Source organism: Trichechus manatus, unplaced genomic scaffold (genome assembly GCF_000243295.1).
Source record: "Trichechus manatus latirostris isolate Lorelei unplaced genomic scaffold, TriManLat1.0 scaffold00029, whole genome shotgun sequence".
Taxonomy (NCBI): Eukaryota; Metazoa; Chordata; class Mammalia; order Sirenia; family Trichechidae; genus Trichechus; species Trichechus manatus.
Genome location: NW_004443965.1, coordinates 11,000,905 through 11,017,319, shown reverse-complemented (window position 1 = coordinate 11,017,319; position 16,415 = coordinate 11,000,905). Strand labels below are relative to the sequence as shown.

General features: G+C 36.9%; 1 protein-coding gene across 1 annotated transcript in view; it reads left to right on the top strand.

Annotated features, from left to right (window-relative positions):
* Positions 1–16,415, top strand: part of TNPO1 (transportin 1) — a 100,982-nt gene that overhangs the window by 8,434 nt on the left and 76,133 nt on the right. The window lies entirely within an intron of this gene.

Genomic DNA, 16,415 nt, shown 5'->3' with positions numbered 1-16,415 from the left:
TTATTGATAGGTATGAGTTTATTACTGTCATATTGTTGTGCTTTTTTTTGTGGTGCTGACGTTTTGTTTTCTTAATTTCCCATGCTGAGTTCCTTTTGTTTGTGGATTTTCTTTTCTTTTGTATCATTATTATATATTTTGTATTTACTGAGACTTTATATTTTTCTTTTTATTCTGATAAGTGTATTTGTTAACTTTGTTTGTGGTTACCTTGAAATTTACCCTTATCTAAGTTTGAACCAGTATTTTATTACTTGATATCGCCTTGACTTCCTCTCCATTTGAAAGTTCTGTACCTATGCTCTTTATTCTGTCTTTTATTGTTTTGATATTGTAGTCATTTACAGATTGACATCTCTGTTTCCCTGTTTTAAGTCTTTTAGCTTTGTATTATTGAGTTCTTTACCTAGGTTGGTATCTGACTGATGCTGTCCTGTGTCCTAGACTCTGATTGTTGTCTGATGTTGGTTCTCTAACCAAAGGACTCCCTTTAATATTTCTTGTAAGTTTGGTTTGGTTTTTATGAATTCCCTTAATTTCTGTTTATCTGTAAATGTCCTAACTTCACCATTGTATTTGAATGAGAGTTTTGCAGGATATATTATTCTTGGTTGGTAGTTTTTTTCTTTCAAGGTTTTACATATGTCATCCCACTGCCTTCTTTCCTGCATAGTTTCTGCTGAGTAATCAGAGCTTAGTCTTATTGGTTCCCGTTTGTAAGTTGCTTCGTTTTTCTAGAGCTGCTCTCAGGATTCTTTCTTTGTCTTTGGTTTTGGTAAGTGTGATTATGATATGTCTTGGTGACTTTCTTTTGGGGTCTCTCCTCTATGGGGTTTGTTGAGCTTCTTGGATGGTCAGATTTTCATCTTTCATGATGTTTGGTAAGTCTTCTGCCAGCAAATCTTCAACAATCTTCTCTATGTTTTCCATTTTCTCCCCCTGTTCTGGAACTCTTATCACACGCACATTTTTGCTCTTGATTGTGTACCACATAGTTCTTAGGTTTTTCGTATTTTTCTTCACTCTTTTCTCTGATTTTTCCTCAAAGTGACATTCATAAATTTGTCTTCAGTCTCGCTGATTCTGTCTTCCGTTGTGCTTCAGATTTGCTCCTAAAGCCTTCTATTGAGTTTTCCATTTCTGAAATTTTGTTGTTTATCTTTTTGGATTTCTAATTGCTGTTTTTGTATGATTTCTAATTATTTATTTTGATGTTTTGTTCTTGTATTATTTTCCTGAATTATTCTGTTTCTTTCTGTTTTCATTGATTTTGGCTGTTTTTGTTGGTTTTGTCTGTATTTTCCATGATTTTGTCTGTTTTTTCCTTGGCTTCATTTGTGTTTTTCTTGACCTCTTTCCTAACTTTTGGAGATTCCTAAATAGTAGCATTTTTAATTCCATATCATGTAGTTCCACTGCATATTCTTCTACTGGAAAGTCATCTGACTCTTTATTTTGACTGCTTGCTGGAGCCATCTTGTTCTGCTTTTGTATATGTTTTGATATTCTCTGCTGTTTTCAAGACATTATGGTATTATTTTCTTTATCTATTGATTGTATGTTCATTTGTTTTATCCTGCTTCTTTGTTTTGTTTTGATATGTCAGGGTGGACAGGACAGGCATGCTTTGCTGCTTGCACGTCTGTGGGCATGATAATTCTCACCACCTTGTCCAGGTGGGCTAGACAACAGCAGGCAGGATGAGCCCGCTTTGCTGTACACTGGTTTGGTGAGGTGGCTGTGGGCTGACTGGGTGGGCGCTGTGTGCCTCCTAATGTTGGTTCAGCAATGCTGAGCATTCACAGCCCCTTGCCAGACATGTGGGGGTGTTGGATGGGGAGTGGTATGCTCTTGCTCCCCTCTGTTCATCATATGGTCGAGTAGCGGGAGGGATGGACATCACAGGTTCAGTCAGTGCAGTGGCTGGCCTGAGCTGGGAATGCTTTAGCTGCAGTAGCACAGCAAGGGCAGGCAGGAGGGGGTAGAGATAGGGTACGGGGTGGGTGCTCTGTTTGCTGTTGGGAGCTCCATAAAGTTGCTTTCCTGTCTAGGGTCATTGATGGCTGTGCTCCTAGATGGTGATGCTGTGCCATGTTAGTTGGCCGGGGACCTCCACTCTCTCTCTCCTTGTTCTCTGTTTTTCTTCAGTTTCTTCTTCCATTCAGTGTTCAGTCTCTTTCTTTATCGCTTCATTTGATGCTTAGAGTTCCAGGATTGACGTTTGTATCTGTTTTACTTAGTTTTTTGGGTCTTTGCTGCAGAGGGATGGCATGATGCGTCTGTCTAGGGCTCCATGTTGAGAACTACTGAATTTCTTGTAATTAAACATTTTCCTGTTGAACACTTAGCAAGTTTCCAGTTTTATTGCAGGTATAAGAAACACTGTAGTGAACAGCCCTGCATGGAAATCATTTTCTGCATTTTGAATTATTTTGTTAAGGTAGATTCCCCAAAGTGAAAACACTGGATTAAAGTATATGAACATTCATAGCTCATGGTCCATATTGACAAATCGCTTTTACTTAAAGCAAGTTAATAATGGACTTTTGATAAATTGAGGCAGTGCAGTACTTATTGTCCTTATGGCTTGGGATGGAAGAAGGATGAGAGAATGAATTAACATTTTCTCATAATGTACTAGGCATTATTTTAGCATATATTACTATCTTACATACATTATTCTCACTTGCTACCATAGTCTTGTGTTATACGTTGGAATTACTTGCATTGTACTGTTAAGAGAACTGAAGTATAGATAGATAAGTACTTTGTCCGGGGACTCAGAGTGTTCAAGCCTGGATCTGAAGCTAGAGCTGCCTGATTACAAAGCTCATGCTGTTTGGTATGTGCATTTTATGTAACATGTATTTTCAGAATCCTAAAATGTGACTGACTGTAGATCTTACACCACATTATTAAGATAGTTAAACTGAGCTGGAAAGAATTAATGGGTAAGTTACAAAGTTAAACTACACAGGGCTTTAATTATCCACATATATTTTAGAAAAGGAAAAAAATTTCCTTACCTGGATGCAAGGGGTAGTGAATATATATAAATGGATTCTAAAACAAATGCAGCAATATTTGTGAGTGAAACACTCTTAATAGTGATCTCAACACAAATAGGAGAGAGAAAATCAAAGAAATCCATGAAGTAGAAGAAACTGTTTTCAAATTTGGGAGTTAAGAGAAGTGAGAAGGCTATTAAATAATTGGAAAATGTGCTTAGTAAAATCTTTAGCAAAGTAAACTGTCTTAATGGAGAAGTGCAGAAGAAGCAAAAGTAACAGAGGTGTTCCAGATAAGGAAAATAAGACTACCCACAAGGTGTGGCAGATTAATTTTATACTGAAAATTAAGGCAAAAACCAAAACAAAACACCACATATGAGTTGTATTTTACAGTCAACTCTAAAGCCATTAGTAGAGTATCAGTGGAGTCCCTTAATCCTCAAGTGCAGTAGTTACTGCCATAGATGAAAAAGGTGATCCCAGAAAGGCCAAGATTCTATTGTTTTTGTTGTTATTAAGGAAGGAGTTAGGGAGGATAAATATTTCAGCAAATCATGGTGAATGTACTAAATAGCTGCAAATAAATGACTACGAATAGGTGGTATACACCCAAAATTTTAAAGAAACTAATACAAAATTATAGAACCATTGATGATTATGCTGCCAGTAGAAATAATGTTTTTTGAAAATATTTAATGAATTAAGAAAACATAAGTAGTATATTTTGATGACAACAGGGAAATGAAGAAAAACTATGAAAGACTTTGTATGCCATTTATTCAGTCACTAAACATTTATTAAATGCTGGGATTGTCCCTTATTCTAAAGAGATTTACATACCAGTGGAGAGAGAAAGATGTAAAAAAAAAAAAAAAGTGTAGTTACAGCTTTTATGATACAAACCTGTGGAGGTATGAAAGCGGGCTAGTAATAGATTCTATGAAGAGAGTGAGGGGAATGGCTGGGGCATTTCAGGGTGTGGGAGCAGCATTTCAGAGTTGTCTATATTTGCCATATGGCAGTAAATACAGGGGCCTGTGTAATAGTCTGCTGTGTTCTTGGAATACCAAGCAGTTCAGGGGTCCTGAGGGTATAGAGCAGGAGTCCACAAACTTTTTCTGTAAACGGTCAGATAATAAATATTTTTGGCTTTGTGGGCCATAAATTCTTTGAGTCTGTATAGCAACAACTCAGCTCTGCCATTCATTGTCTGTAGTGCCAGAGATAGTAAGGAAACTAATGGGTGTGGCCAGATTTGGCTGGTGGGCCTTTATTTGTAGACCTTTATATCCATACAAAGGGATTTGGGGAAGAGAAAATGTAGAGCCTGGTCTTGCTCTTGAGCCACTGAAAGATTTGAAACGAGGAACTTACAACATTGATTTGTGTAAATCATTAAAAGTAGAATAAAATAGAAAGGTGGATTCTTTTGAACACTATAAGTCACTAAAAAAAAGTCAGACAACTCAGTTTTTTAAATGGACAAGTTCAGAGAAGAGGAATTACAGCTGGCCAATAAGCATAAAATAATGTTCAACCTCACCAATAGTGAAAATTTTTTTTCACCCATCATGTTGGCAAAAGTAAAAAAGTTTTGTTAATACATACTGACAAGGTTTTAGGGAAACTCATACATTGTCATTGGGAATAAATTAATACAGCCATTTTAATTTTAAAGTAAAAAAACATTTTGACCCAGCAATTTCCATTTCCTAGAAAATCACATGGGAGTATTAGGGGTCATGTATGTTCAAGAATGTCTTTGTTAGTTGCCGCAGAACCTCCCTACTTCCAGATCACCTTTTATTCCTGCACTACAAGTCATAAAAGCGTCTATAATTGTTTTCTAAAGGAGCCCTGGTGGTGCAGTGGTTAAAGCACTCGCTGCTAACCAAAAGGTCAGCGGTTCAAACCCGCCAGCTGTTCCATGGGAGAAAGATGTGACAGTCTGCTTCTGTAAAGATTTACAGCCTTGGAAACCCATGGGGCAGTTTTACTCTGTTGTATAGGGTAGCTGTGAGTTGAAATTGACTCAGTGGCAGTGGGTTTGGTATACTTGTTTCTCTCTTTTTTTCCCTAACCCCTCCCCAACTCTGCTAACCCTTCTGTGCCCTCTGGAATTTATAGTCCATCATTCACAAAATCCAGTCTCAACCTATTTTTAAATATCCTTTCTACCTTCTTGCTCTAATGAAAACCTGACTCTCCCAACTGTGCAGTTGTGATTGTTATTTTTTACATAGCTCTCCTTACCACTGTTCTGGAGGTGGGATAGATAGTCTGCTATGCATCTCTTTGCTGCTTTCAGAGCATTCTCTCTCTCTTATCCCTAAAAGTCCTATTTTGGGTTATGTCATCAAATTATGTAATTTTCTACCCCTTGTGATTGCTATCAACTACTAACCTTTAGGTCATTCCTCCTCATTTTCATTTTCCAATTGTTTTAGCTCTAGGCCTACTGTCTCTCCAGTACTACCAAACTCTATATTAAAGCTGACAAGATTATGTATAACTGATCCTTCCAAATATCCTGGCCTGTCATTTCCTAGACCTCTCCTCCAATGCTCTTCTTATCACCCTACCTCAACCACTGACTTCCGTGGTGATGCCCTCTTGCATTGTCAATAACTGCATCCCTTCCATAATTACCATTTCATGTACTCTACTCTGTGACCACGACTTCCTGTTTTTGCAGTTTACTTCTACTACCCCAACCCCAACAATTTTTTGACCCCACTAGAATCTCCAGTCCATTGATCCTATTATTGTTTCCCTATCCCTTACCCTCTTGATGTTTTCACTCCTTTCTTAATTAAATTCTTTATCTCCCTCAGCTGGGCAAATCCACAGCCCTAGTTAAAACCAACTCTCTGCTTTTTTGCACCTGCACCTGCGTAACTGACTGTGGCTGAAAAAAGCCTACAACCACACAAACCCCAAGTGAGTCCTTACTACTTCCTGGTGGTCATGCTTATTTTCCTAGTCTGCTCACTCTCACACTCCCCTATATTACTGTTTGATATCTTCTTTTCTCCAAACTTCCAATGTCTTTTTTCCCATCCTCACTTTCAGCTCATGACCTTGCTTCCTATTTTGCTAAGAAAATTGAAGCAGTCAGAAGAGAACTTCACAGACTCCCATCATCTCATATATCTACCAGAACCAATACATGCTGCCTTCCTGCTAGAACTGCTACTTAAAAAACAAAAAATAAAACAAGCAAACCAGTTGCCATGGAGTCGATTCTAACTCATGGTGACCTCATGTGTGTCAGAGTAGAACTGTGCTCCAAAGGGTTTTCAATGGCTGATTTTTCAGAAGTAGATCACCAGGCCTTTCTTCTGAGGTGCCTCTGGGTGGAGTTGAACTTTGAACCTTTCGGTTAGCAGCCAAACGAGTTAACCCATTTACACCACCCAGAGACAGCCCATGTTCTTGTCTCTGCTTTTGTGCTAGATACCATCCTCTCATCTACTCAAGGACATGGCTTCAGTTTCTCTTATTCCACATCATCAATATTTTTTTCTTTGTTGGATCATTTCTATCAGCAAACAAACATATCGTTCTCCTATTTAAAAAAAAATAACAAAAAAGAAAACTTGACCCACTCTTCACCAGCTGTTTTGCCATTCTTTTGTTTCCTTTTGCAGCAGTATTCCTCAAAAGAGTTGTCTATACTTGCTATTGCCAGTTTTTCCTCTAATAACTCTATTAATCAGGCCTTTACCTATACCGCTCCCACTGAAACGGTTCCTCAGGTTCGCCAGAAGTCTCCACGTTGCTAAATGCCGTATGCCATTGAATCTTTTCATCATACTTGACCTATCAGCAGTATTTGGGACAGCTGTTTGCTCCCTGCTCCTTGAAACACTTTCTTCATTGGCTTTCAAGACACTGCATACTCCTGGTTATTACCTAATCTGTCAGTGTTTGACTCCTTGTAATTCTGCTTTGGTTTTCTTCTTACTGTCTTCTTAATACTGGAGGGCCCCAGGGCTCAGTCCTTGGTTTTTCTTTTTATCTATGCTCACTCTCTTGGTATTCTCATTCAGTCTCATGGCTTTAAATACCATATAAAAGCCAGAAATGCCCAAATTTAGATCTTTAGCCAAGACCACTCTCCCTAACTCCAGACTCGTTATGTCCAGCGGTGCCTATTCAGCATCTCTACCTGGCTGTCTAATAGACATCAAACTCAGCATGTCCAGAACTAGACTCCTAAACTTCCTCCCCTCTACCTGTAGACTTCCCCATTTCTGTCCGTGGCAACTCCATCCTTCAGTAGCTCAGGCAAAAACCGTGGAGTTATCCTTAACTTCTCTTTTTCTTTCACTCTCCGTATCCATTCTGCCAGGACAACCTGTTATCTGTACCATCAAAATATATCCAGAATCCTACCATTCTACCCATTTCACTACCACCATCCTGGTCCAAGCCACTACCATCATATCTTGTTGGATTACTGAAATAGGTTACTATTTGGTCTCCCATTCTACTCAAATCCCTCCCAACAGTCTTTTTTCAATAAAGTAGCCAGAGTGAACTTTTTAAAAATTAAGACAGTTCCTGTCACTTCTCCAGTCAAAGCCCTGCAGTGCCTCCACCTTTCACTCAGAGAGAAGCTATCAATGTCCGGCAAGGCCCTATGTGATCTGTGCAGCCCACTTTCCTTTCTCCTTACCTTCCTGACTTCATTTCCTACTACCAGTTTGCTTGTAGCTCACTGGCCGCCTTGCTCAGTCTTAAACACATCAGTCTCGCTACTACTTTAGGGCCTTTGCTCTGGCTGGTTCTGTGGTCTGGAGTAAATGCCTAAATACCTGCCTGACTCACCGGCCTTACCTGCAGGTCTTTCAGAGATCTCCTTTAAACACTGTTTGATACTGCATCCCACCTCCTCCTGCTCCTTATCCTGTATACCTTTTTATTTTTTGCTTAGCACATACCACCTTCTAACACATTCTATCACATATCAGGAGTTAGCAAGTTATGGCTCAGTGGGCCTATGGCCTGTTTTTGACTGCCTGTGAGCTAAGAAAAGTTTTTATATTTTTAAAGGGTTGGAAACAGAACAAGAATATGACAGAGACTGCGAAGCCTAAAGTATTTACTCCCTGGCCTTTTAACAGAAAAAAGTTCGCGCTATATATTTTATTCTGTTTATTGTCCGAGTAAACTTTCTTTGAATAATTTGTCTGAATAATTTTTTCTCTTGCAGGAATGTAAGCTCCAAGAGGGGAACAGTCTTTGTTTTATTTACTGCTGTATCTACAGCAACTAGAATAGTACCAAACATATAGTAGGCGCTTAGTAAATATTTGTTAAATAATGAAATCTTTGTACTGGTAAGAGGTCTAAGTGTTCATCAATAAACCAGACTACACTTAAATAAGGAAATTGTTGTTGTTAGGTGCCATTGAGTCATATTCGACTCATAGCGACCCCATGTGACAAAGTAGAACTGTTCCATGGGTTTTCTTTACTGAAGCAGATCGTTGGGTGGGTTTGAACCACCAGCCTTTCGGTTACCTGCCAGGTGCTTAACTGTGCGTGCCACCAGGTCTCCTTAAATAATGAAATACGGCTATATGTATTGACTAAGAAAACTAAGGCATATTTTGAATGGGTTATAGAACAGAAATAAAACCTTTTTTATTTCTATACATATATGTGTATTTAAATGCACAGAAAAGAAGCTTTACAAAGATACAGATCAAATGAATACTAGAGTACCTCTGGGAAAGAGACCAGGATTAGGACTGGTAGTAGAAGGGCACTTGAATTTTATCTGTATTCTTTAATTTTTTTTAACAATAAGAAGCATTCCCATATTAATTGTGCATTTAAAGACTTTTTTTAAGCAAAGGGAGAGAAAAGATAAAACAGATATTTTAAGTGTAATGGGAGACCATTGGAAGGTTTTGATAGGGGAAAGATGATTTAATTGCAGCATCATTTTTGATGATTTATAGAGAGTAGGCTGTAAGGGAGGAAAAGAGGAGGCAGGGAAACCTATTGTAGTAGAACATGCTTTTGTAAACCATGGTATCTGGACTAGGGTGAAAGGTGGGGCAGTGAGAAGTGATCAGATTCAGAGTATATTTTGAAGGTACATTTTGTGAGTACATCTTGACAGGTCTAGCTGATGGTTTGGATGTGGGATATGAGGGAAAGAGAGAAATCCAAGATGACTATTTTGACCTGAACAGCTGGGTGAAAACTAGTAGCACTTAGTGACATTAAGCAACCAGAGAGGAGCCCGTCAGTGAGTTGGGGTGGAGAAGGGAATCAAGAGTTCCATTATAACCAGCAAAGTTTGAGATGTCCATTTCACAAACAAGTGGATATGTCTTGTAAGAAGCTGGATACTTGAGTCTAGAATCCAGGGTTTTATTTAATAGCACAGACTGATAAACTGATGTTCAGGAGTGGGGAACCAGCAAACAAGACTGAAAAAGAACAGCCAGTGAGATAAAAGGAAAACCAGGGAGATGTAGCGCTATGGGCTGAGATGAGGGGATTTGAAAGAAAGAGCAGTCACCTTTGTTGAACACTGTGAAGAAATTAAGATGAGGCCAAGAAGAAATCATTGGGTTGGTATCAAAGAAATCTCGGTCTCAGTAGAGTGGAGTGGAGTGAAGAAGGGAAGACAGTGATTGTACACAACTTTTAAGAAATTGTTTATCTGTTAAAATAATTTCAAATATAGACTTTACCCAGATTCACCAATTCGTAACATTTTGCCACATCTCTCTCGCTCGCTTGCTCGCTCTGTGTCTCTCTTCATACACACTATTAATTTTTTATTGTTGGATCATTTGAGAGTGGGTTGCAAAGATTGTGCCCCTTTACCTTTTAATACTTTAATATTTATATCCTAAGAGCCAGGATAGTCTGTTATGAAATAATAGTACAGTTATTAAATTCAAAAAGTTACATTTTTTATAGTCCATGTTACAGTTTTATCAGTTATCCCAGTAATATCCTTTATAGCATTTTTCCCTGCAGTACAGGATTCAGTCCAGGGTTTTATATTGCATTTAGTTGTCATGTTCTTTTAAACAGAGAAAGGTGTTTTCATTTTTTAAGATGGAACTTTGCCATTTTATCCTCTTAACTACCCCATGAGATATAGGTACTATTAATTATCCTCATTTTATAGATCACAGGCTAGTTATTCTTTTCATGACTGATAATGGCAGAGCCAGAACTCAAAGTCAAGCAGAGGGACTCCAAGGCATGCAGTCTCAAGTGCTGTCCTTCAGTGCCTCCCATGGAGTGCGTGGAAAAAATCTGACGTTCCTTATCTGGAGTAGAAAAATAAGTCAAATATATAGATCAGCAGCAATGATCCTTATATCAAAAGGATAATTTTTAAATTCCTAGACCTGGATTATAGCTCTCTTCATAATGGTGGATCAGAGTTTAATACGTCACTCTAATGAGCACTGAGACAGAAAAAAGATAAAATTGATAATGTTTAAACTTTATATGTAAAATTTATCAGATTTTGGCATAAATGGTATGTTTTCATAGTTACTGGTGCTGATTGTTTAGAAAGGTAAAATAAAATAATTGGGTTAATTTCTTTTGTGGTAGTTTAGTTGGCAGTATACTTATGGAAACGAGCTCCAGTGGCGCAGTGGTTAACTGCTCAGCTGGCTGCTAATCAGAAGGTTGGCAGTTCGAACTCATCAGCCGCTGCACAGAAGAAATGTGTGGCAGTCTGCTTCTGTAAAGATTTACAGCCTTGGAGACCCTATGGGGCGGTTCTTCTCTGTCCTGTAGTGTCACTATGAGTTGGAACTGACTCGACAATGGGTTGGGGAGTCTTTTTTTTTTTTTTTTTTAATTCTTATGGAGGTAGTCTAAAGAGTCCTGATCTGTGTTTCAAAAAGAGTTTATTTCAGTTCATGAAATGCTTCTTGTCAAGCCAAGAAGGAGTGAAACATTAAAACCAGATCAGTGTTGTACCACAGTTACTCCAGAATAGGAATTAGAGTGTATCATTGGATTTTTGGTTCAGTAATGTTTTGCAGTTTTCTTTTACACAGTTTTGAGGGGATAATGGGTAAAGACTTCTGTTTGACAGAAAACCAAGTTACGATGAAAATTTTTCTGTAGTATTTTCAACTAAAAATTGTTCTTGCTTTTGATGTGACTTGTTCTGTAAGAGGTAACCCATAGCCTAGCACAGTATTGTGCATTTCCACAGGAGCCCAAGTATTTGCTGAATGAATCCAGTAACGTGTAGTTGTCACTCAGGTAGCGTAGTAGTCCCAGAACTACGCTTGAACAGTTGAGTTGAATACAAGTTTTCCTGAAGGCTAGGAGGGGCTTGGAAAAATTGAGTAGCAAATATAAAGAAAAAAATTAATGCTGGCTTTTTATGCAGAATATGACGATTCATTATTTACAGTCAACTAACTAGGTCTTTTACTTCTAGAAGCTGAAAGGAACATGGTTTTTAGCAGTTTTATAGATGAGCAAATAAACCAAATTAGTGTAAATGATTTGTATAGGATTGCCCAGCTAACTTGTAAGCACAGAGAACTGAGACAAGGACCCCAGATCCCTTGACACCCCTTCCTTTTTCTGACGTTATTTTGGCATTCCATTGCACAGAAGACATAAATACTCTCAGTAGGAGGCAATTTGTCCTAAAGCTCTGTGAAGTTACAGTGGGCTTTTAGCTCCAGAAAGGCTGTGGCTATGAGTTCAAGTGTCTACATCACCTCCTCCAAACACTATCCTTCCCCTGGCTTAACATCTCCCCTTAGCCTCTAGTGAGTACAGGATGAAACTGTGGAGGGACTGTGAAGATGGGAAATTTTTCTAGAGTCTTGTTCTTAGCTTAAATAGTAGGCTTTGAGGAGCTTGGTGGCACAGTGATTAATTGTACGGCTGCTGTCCAAAAGGTCGGCCGTTCAAATCCACAAGCCACTCCTGGCACACCCTATGGGGCAGTTCTGTTCTGTCCTAAAGGGTCGCTATGAGTCAGAATTGACTCGACAGCAATGGGTTTCGTTTGGTTTGGTTAGTAGGCTCTGAAGCTAAAGAGTGGTATGGTAGTTTAAGATTTAATGTAGGCACTTGATGAGGAAGCTTAAGAGCCAGTAGAGAAATGAAAAAGAATGAGGCATAAAAAAACCTAGCTTTATTTTAATCTTATTTAGCCTTAGTAAGCTAGAGGCTTTTGTTTTGGTATTGGCACTTACTGATCAGGTGTGTGGCAGGCAATTTTTGTTTGAAAAACAAAATCTAAACATTCATACTCCAGTGTGATTCTAGTGATTTGAATTGCTAAACAGCCAGGGCAAAATTTTGATTTCAGGTAAAATTATCTTTTTCTCATTCTGGGAAATACAAACCTCCTGGGCATCTCAAATGCTTTTGAGTCAAGTTTATCAAATGCCTAGCCACATATTTAATTGTTGAATTTAATAACTTAAAGAGATCTTAGAAATTTCCTAACTCATCCTGCTCATTCCAGACTTTGCTTGTATTTGTAGTTTCCAGCTATACAATTCTGCATACTATACAAGCATTTAATAAACATGTGCTTATTGAATTAATTTCTACAGTTCTTTTCTTCAGAATATCCTTACAACCCTAAGAATGTATAACCAAGAATTGACTGTAGGTCACAAACTTTTATTAACTATAAGTAATGTGGATTATTTGCTGCATTAAATTATTTTTTATCGAAGTATCATTCCATAAAGGAACCCTGGTGGTGCAGTGCTTACGGTGCTCAGGTGCTGCCAAAAGGTCAGCAGTTCAAATCTACCAGCTGCTCTGCAGGAGAAAGATATGGCAGTCTGCTTCTGTAAAGATTTACAGCCTTGGAAACCCTGTGGGAGCAGTTCTATTCTGTCCTGTAGGGTCGCTATGAGTTGGAATTGACTGGTTGGCAGTGGGTTTGGTTTGGTTTTTGGATCATTCCATATGATTTAAGGCAGTGATTCACTTTCTGTGTCCTCAACTCTACTCCAGGAAAATGATTTAAGAAAAGTTTATTTTATAATAAATGAGTTTATTTTTCTTTCTAGAAATTAATTTAGTTTAATGAAAATAGTGTGTGCTTTTGAGGCAGTTCATTAGAATATTGTGTGTACTGATTATAAATATGTGACATGGATGGTATTTACCTCATAAACTAAATACGAACACAGAACTGTGCCGTTAGTTTTCAGTAAAGGTAATTTGTAGCTTTACATTTTCTTTCCATCCCTTAGCTATTCCATTAGCGTCCTTAGGCATAAAAATATATTAAGAACCTATTCTAGCATAATTTTTTTTAAGATTATATTTCTTAACCAGAGGTTTTTGACTACATGAGTTTTATATATAGTGCTTATACATCTAAGTGTATGAATTTAGGAGTAGAGGAATTGATAGAATCTGTGGTTTTGTTTTTTTTTTTTAAAGGAAAGTTACTACATCTTGATCAGTGCTTTTTCATTTTTATCATATTTTTGTCATATTTTAAGATGGCAACTGTCTTAGTCATCTAGTGCTGCTATAACAGAAATACCACAAGTAGATGGCTTTAACAAAGAGAAATTTATTTTCTCACAGTCTGGTAGGCTAGAAGTCCAAATTCAGGGCATCATCTCCAGGGGAAGGCTTTCTCTCTCTGTCATCTCTGGAGAAAGGTCCTTGTCTTCAGTCTTCCCCTGGACTAGAAGCTTCTCTGTGCAGGAACCCTGAGTCCAAAGGATGCACTCTGCTCCTGGCTCTTCTTTCTTGGTGGTATGAGGTCCCCCCATCTCTGCTTGTTTCCCTTTCCTTTTATCTCTTGTAAGATAAAAGGTGGTGCAGGCCACACCCCAGGAAAACTCGCTTTACACTGGATCAGGGATGTGACCGGTGTTACAATCCCACCCTAAACCTCTTTAACATAAAATGACAATCACAAAATGGAGGATAACCACACAATACTGGGAATCATGGCCTAACCAAATTGACGCATATTTTGGGGGAATACAATTCAATCCATGACAGCAACAAGCAAATCATTTTTTAAAACTTTTTCATTGAGGGGATGCATATAAAAACAGAATTGCTTTAATCACATGTAGAACAACTTTCCTTCAAGAAAACGAAATGTTTATAGGGTTGAAATTTTATTTGCAAATACTCTTTTGGAAAGTATCTAATTTTGATGTAACATTGGGTGTCAATTTATATTTCTGTGACAAGCTTCTTTTTATGTAATTTAATATTGATCAAGGGTTCTTTCATTAAGTACGTATAAAAATAAGTATTTGAAATTGCAAATCAGTGGTAGTCAAACAAAAAGTTGAAAGTATCAAGAAAAATGAAATTCATTTTTTACCTTAAACAGTTTTTATTTGCTGTTTTGTAGAAGTCTTAATTTTAAATTATTTACATGATTTATAGATTGTTTTCTTAGAGCAAGGATTAAATACTGTATAACACAAATTGTTGATTAGCCAGATGGAAAGTACTGGAACAGTAACCTTTTTTTTTTTCCTGGTTCCGTGTACATTAAATGACAGATTAGAGTTATTTGTGGTATATACTCATTTATTTAACTTAGATTTCTTTATTTTTGCAGTAGAAGTTTTCTTATCATACAATGGTATGTAATTTTTTGCTTAAAATGCTTTTGGAAACAATATGTAGAATTTGTTAATAAGAAGTCTGCAAAACCGCTGTAGAGGAATTATAGGGTCTCTTTTCTAAGCTAAAGTTTATTTTAATTTGCTCTTAGCTTTTACGTCTTTGACTTTTATTATTATTATTATTCTAATGCAGTACATGGTTTAATTGAGCTATATATTGATTTTTTTCTTAAATGATATTTTCCAAATTATACATCAGTGTTTTGAAAAATTAGAAAGTTCAGTAAAAGATGTTTGCAATATTTTTTCTTTTGCTATTCAGGATATTTTGTATATCTTTACTTAACATTTACTTAGCATTTGAATAAGTCTCACATTACTTTGTTATTCTGACATTAAAAATTATTTTAATACACATAAGATAGTAAAATGACAATCACAAGTATAGAATCTAATAACTCCCATTATCTTTGTAAATGTAAAACTTCTGTTCTCTAATTTTCAGGCTGGCCTTTCTCTTAGACTAAGTCTCTGGATTTATAAGACACTTGTTCTAGTATAATTCATGTGCTTTGCAAAAGTTGAATCAACTTTTTTCTATGTAAAGATTTTTTTGTTTTCAATATTATCTTCATATCTTTGTGTCTGCTCATTTTAATGGCATAATCTGGGAAAAAGTTGCTCCAATTTTCTAGCTAACTAAAACTTAACCCTTTAAGCACTACGAACTTTAAGTTTTACAAAAATTTTTTTCAGCTATATTTCCTACCTTCTTAAAAAGTAGAAAAGAGTGTAATTTAAGCTTCTCGATGACTCATCATTATTATGAACTGCAAGCGTTGTATTATGAAATAGTATCGTTCTCTGGAGTCTTTTGCCCCTGTGCTTTATATGACTTCAAAGAATTATTCTGTTGAACATTTTTATTATTTATTTATATTACAAAGGCAACAACCACAATATTGAAAATTTTAAAAAGAGAGAAGAAAAAAGGACCCATAATTCTAACACCTTAATACACTACCCTTGTGGAGCAGTGGTTAAGCGTTCAGCTGCTAACTGAAAGGTTGACAGTTCACACTTACCAGCTGCTCCACGGGAGAAGTGTGGCAGTCTGCTTCTGTAAAGATTTACAGCCTTGGAAACCCTATGAGGCAGTTTCACTCTCTCCTATAGGGTTGCTATGAATTGGAATCGACTTGACAGCAATGAGTTTGGTTTTGGGTTTGGAGTACATGGCTAGCTTTTCATTGTTTCCTTACAGTCTTTTTCACTTACATTATTCTGCCCTTTTAAAAATATATGTGTTTTTACTTATTTGTAATTACACTGTGTATATGTTTTTATCATGTTTTCCACTTTTTAGTCATAAACATTCTTTATGTCATTACAGAAATAACCATCTTTTTTTAAATGACTGTACAGTAGCCCATCAGTTGAATGTTATGTTGTTTGCCCATATACTTGTTGTTGATATTAGAAATAACCCTGGAATAAAATATTTAAGGATAGCGCTTTCTTTTCAGTATTATTTTCTTAAAATACAGTCGCAAAAATGGAATCTTGGGGGCAAAGAGTATAGAAATTTATATGACTTTTGATATAAATTGCTCAGTTGATTTCCAATAAGTTGTATTAATTTATACTACCATTAGTAATTTGTTAAAGTCAATTCATCATACTCTCTGCAGCAATGGGATATTGTTGTTATTGTATGCCGTTGAGTCGATTCCAACTCATAGCAACCCTATAGCATAGGATAGGATATTATTATTTTAAAATTTTCTTTGCTAATTAAATTAAAAACATTACT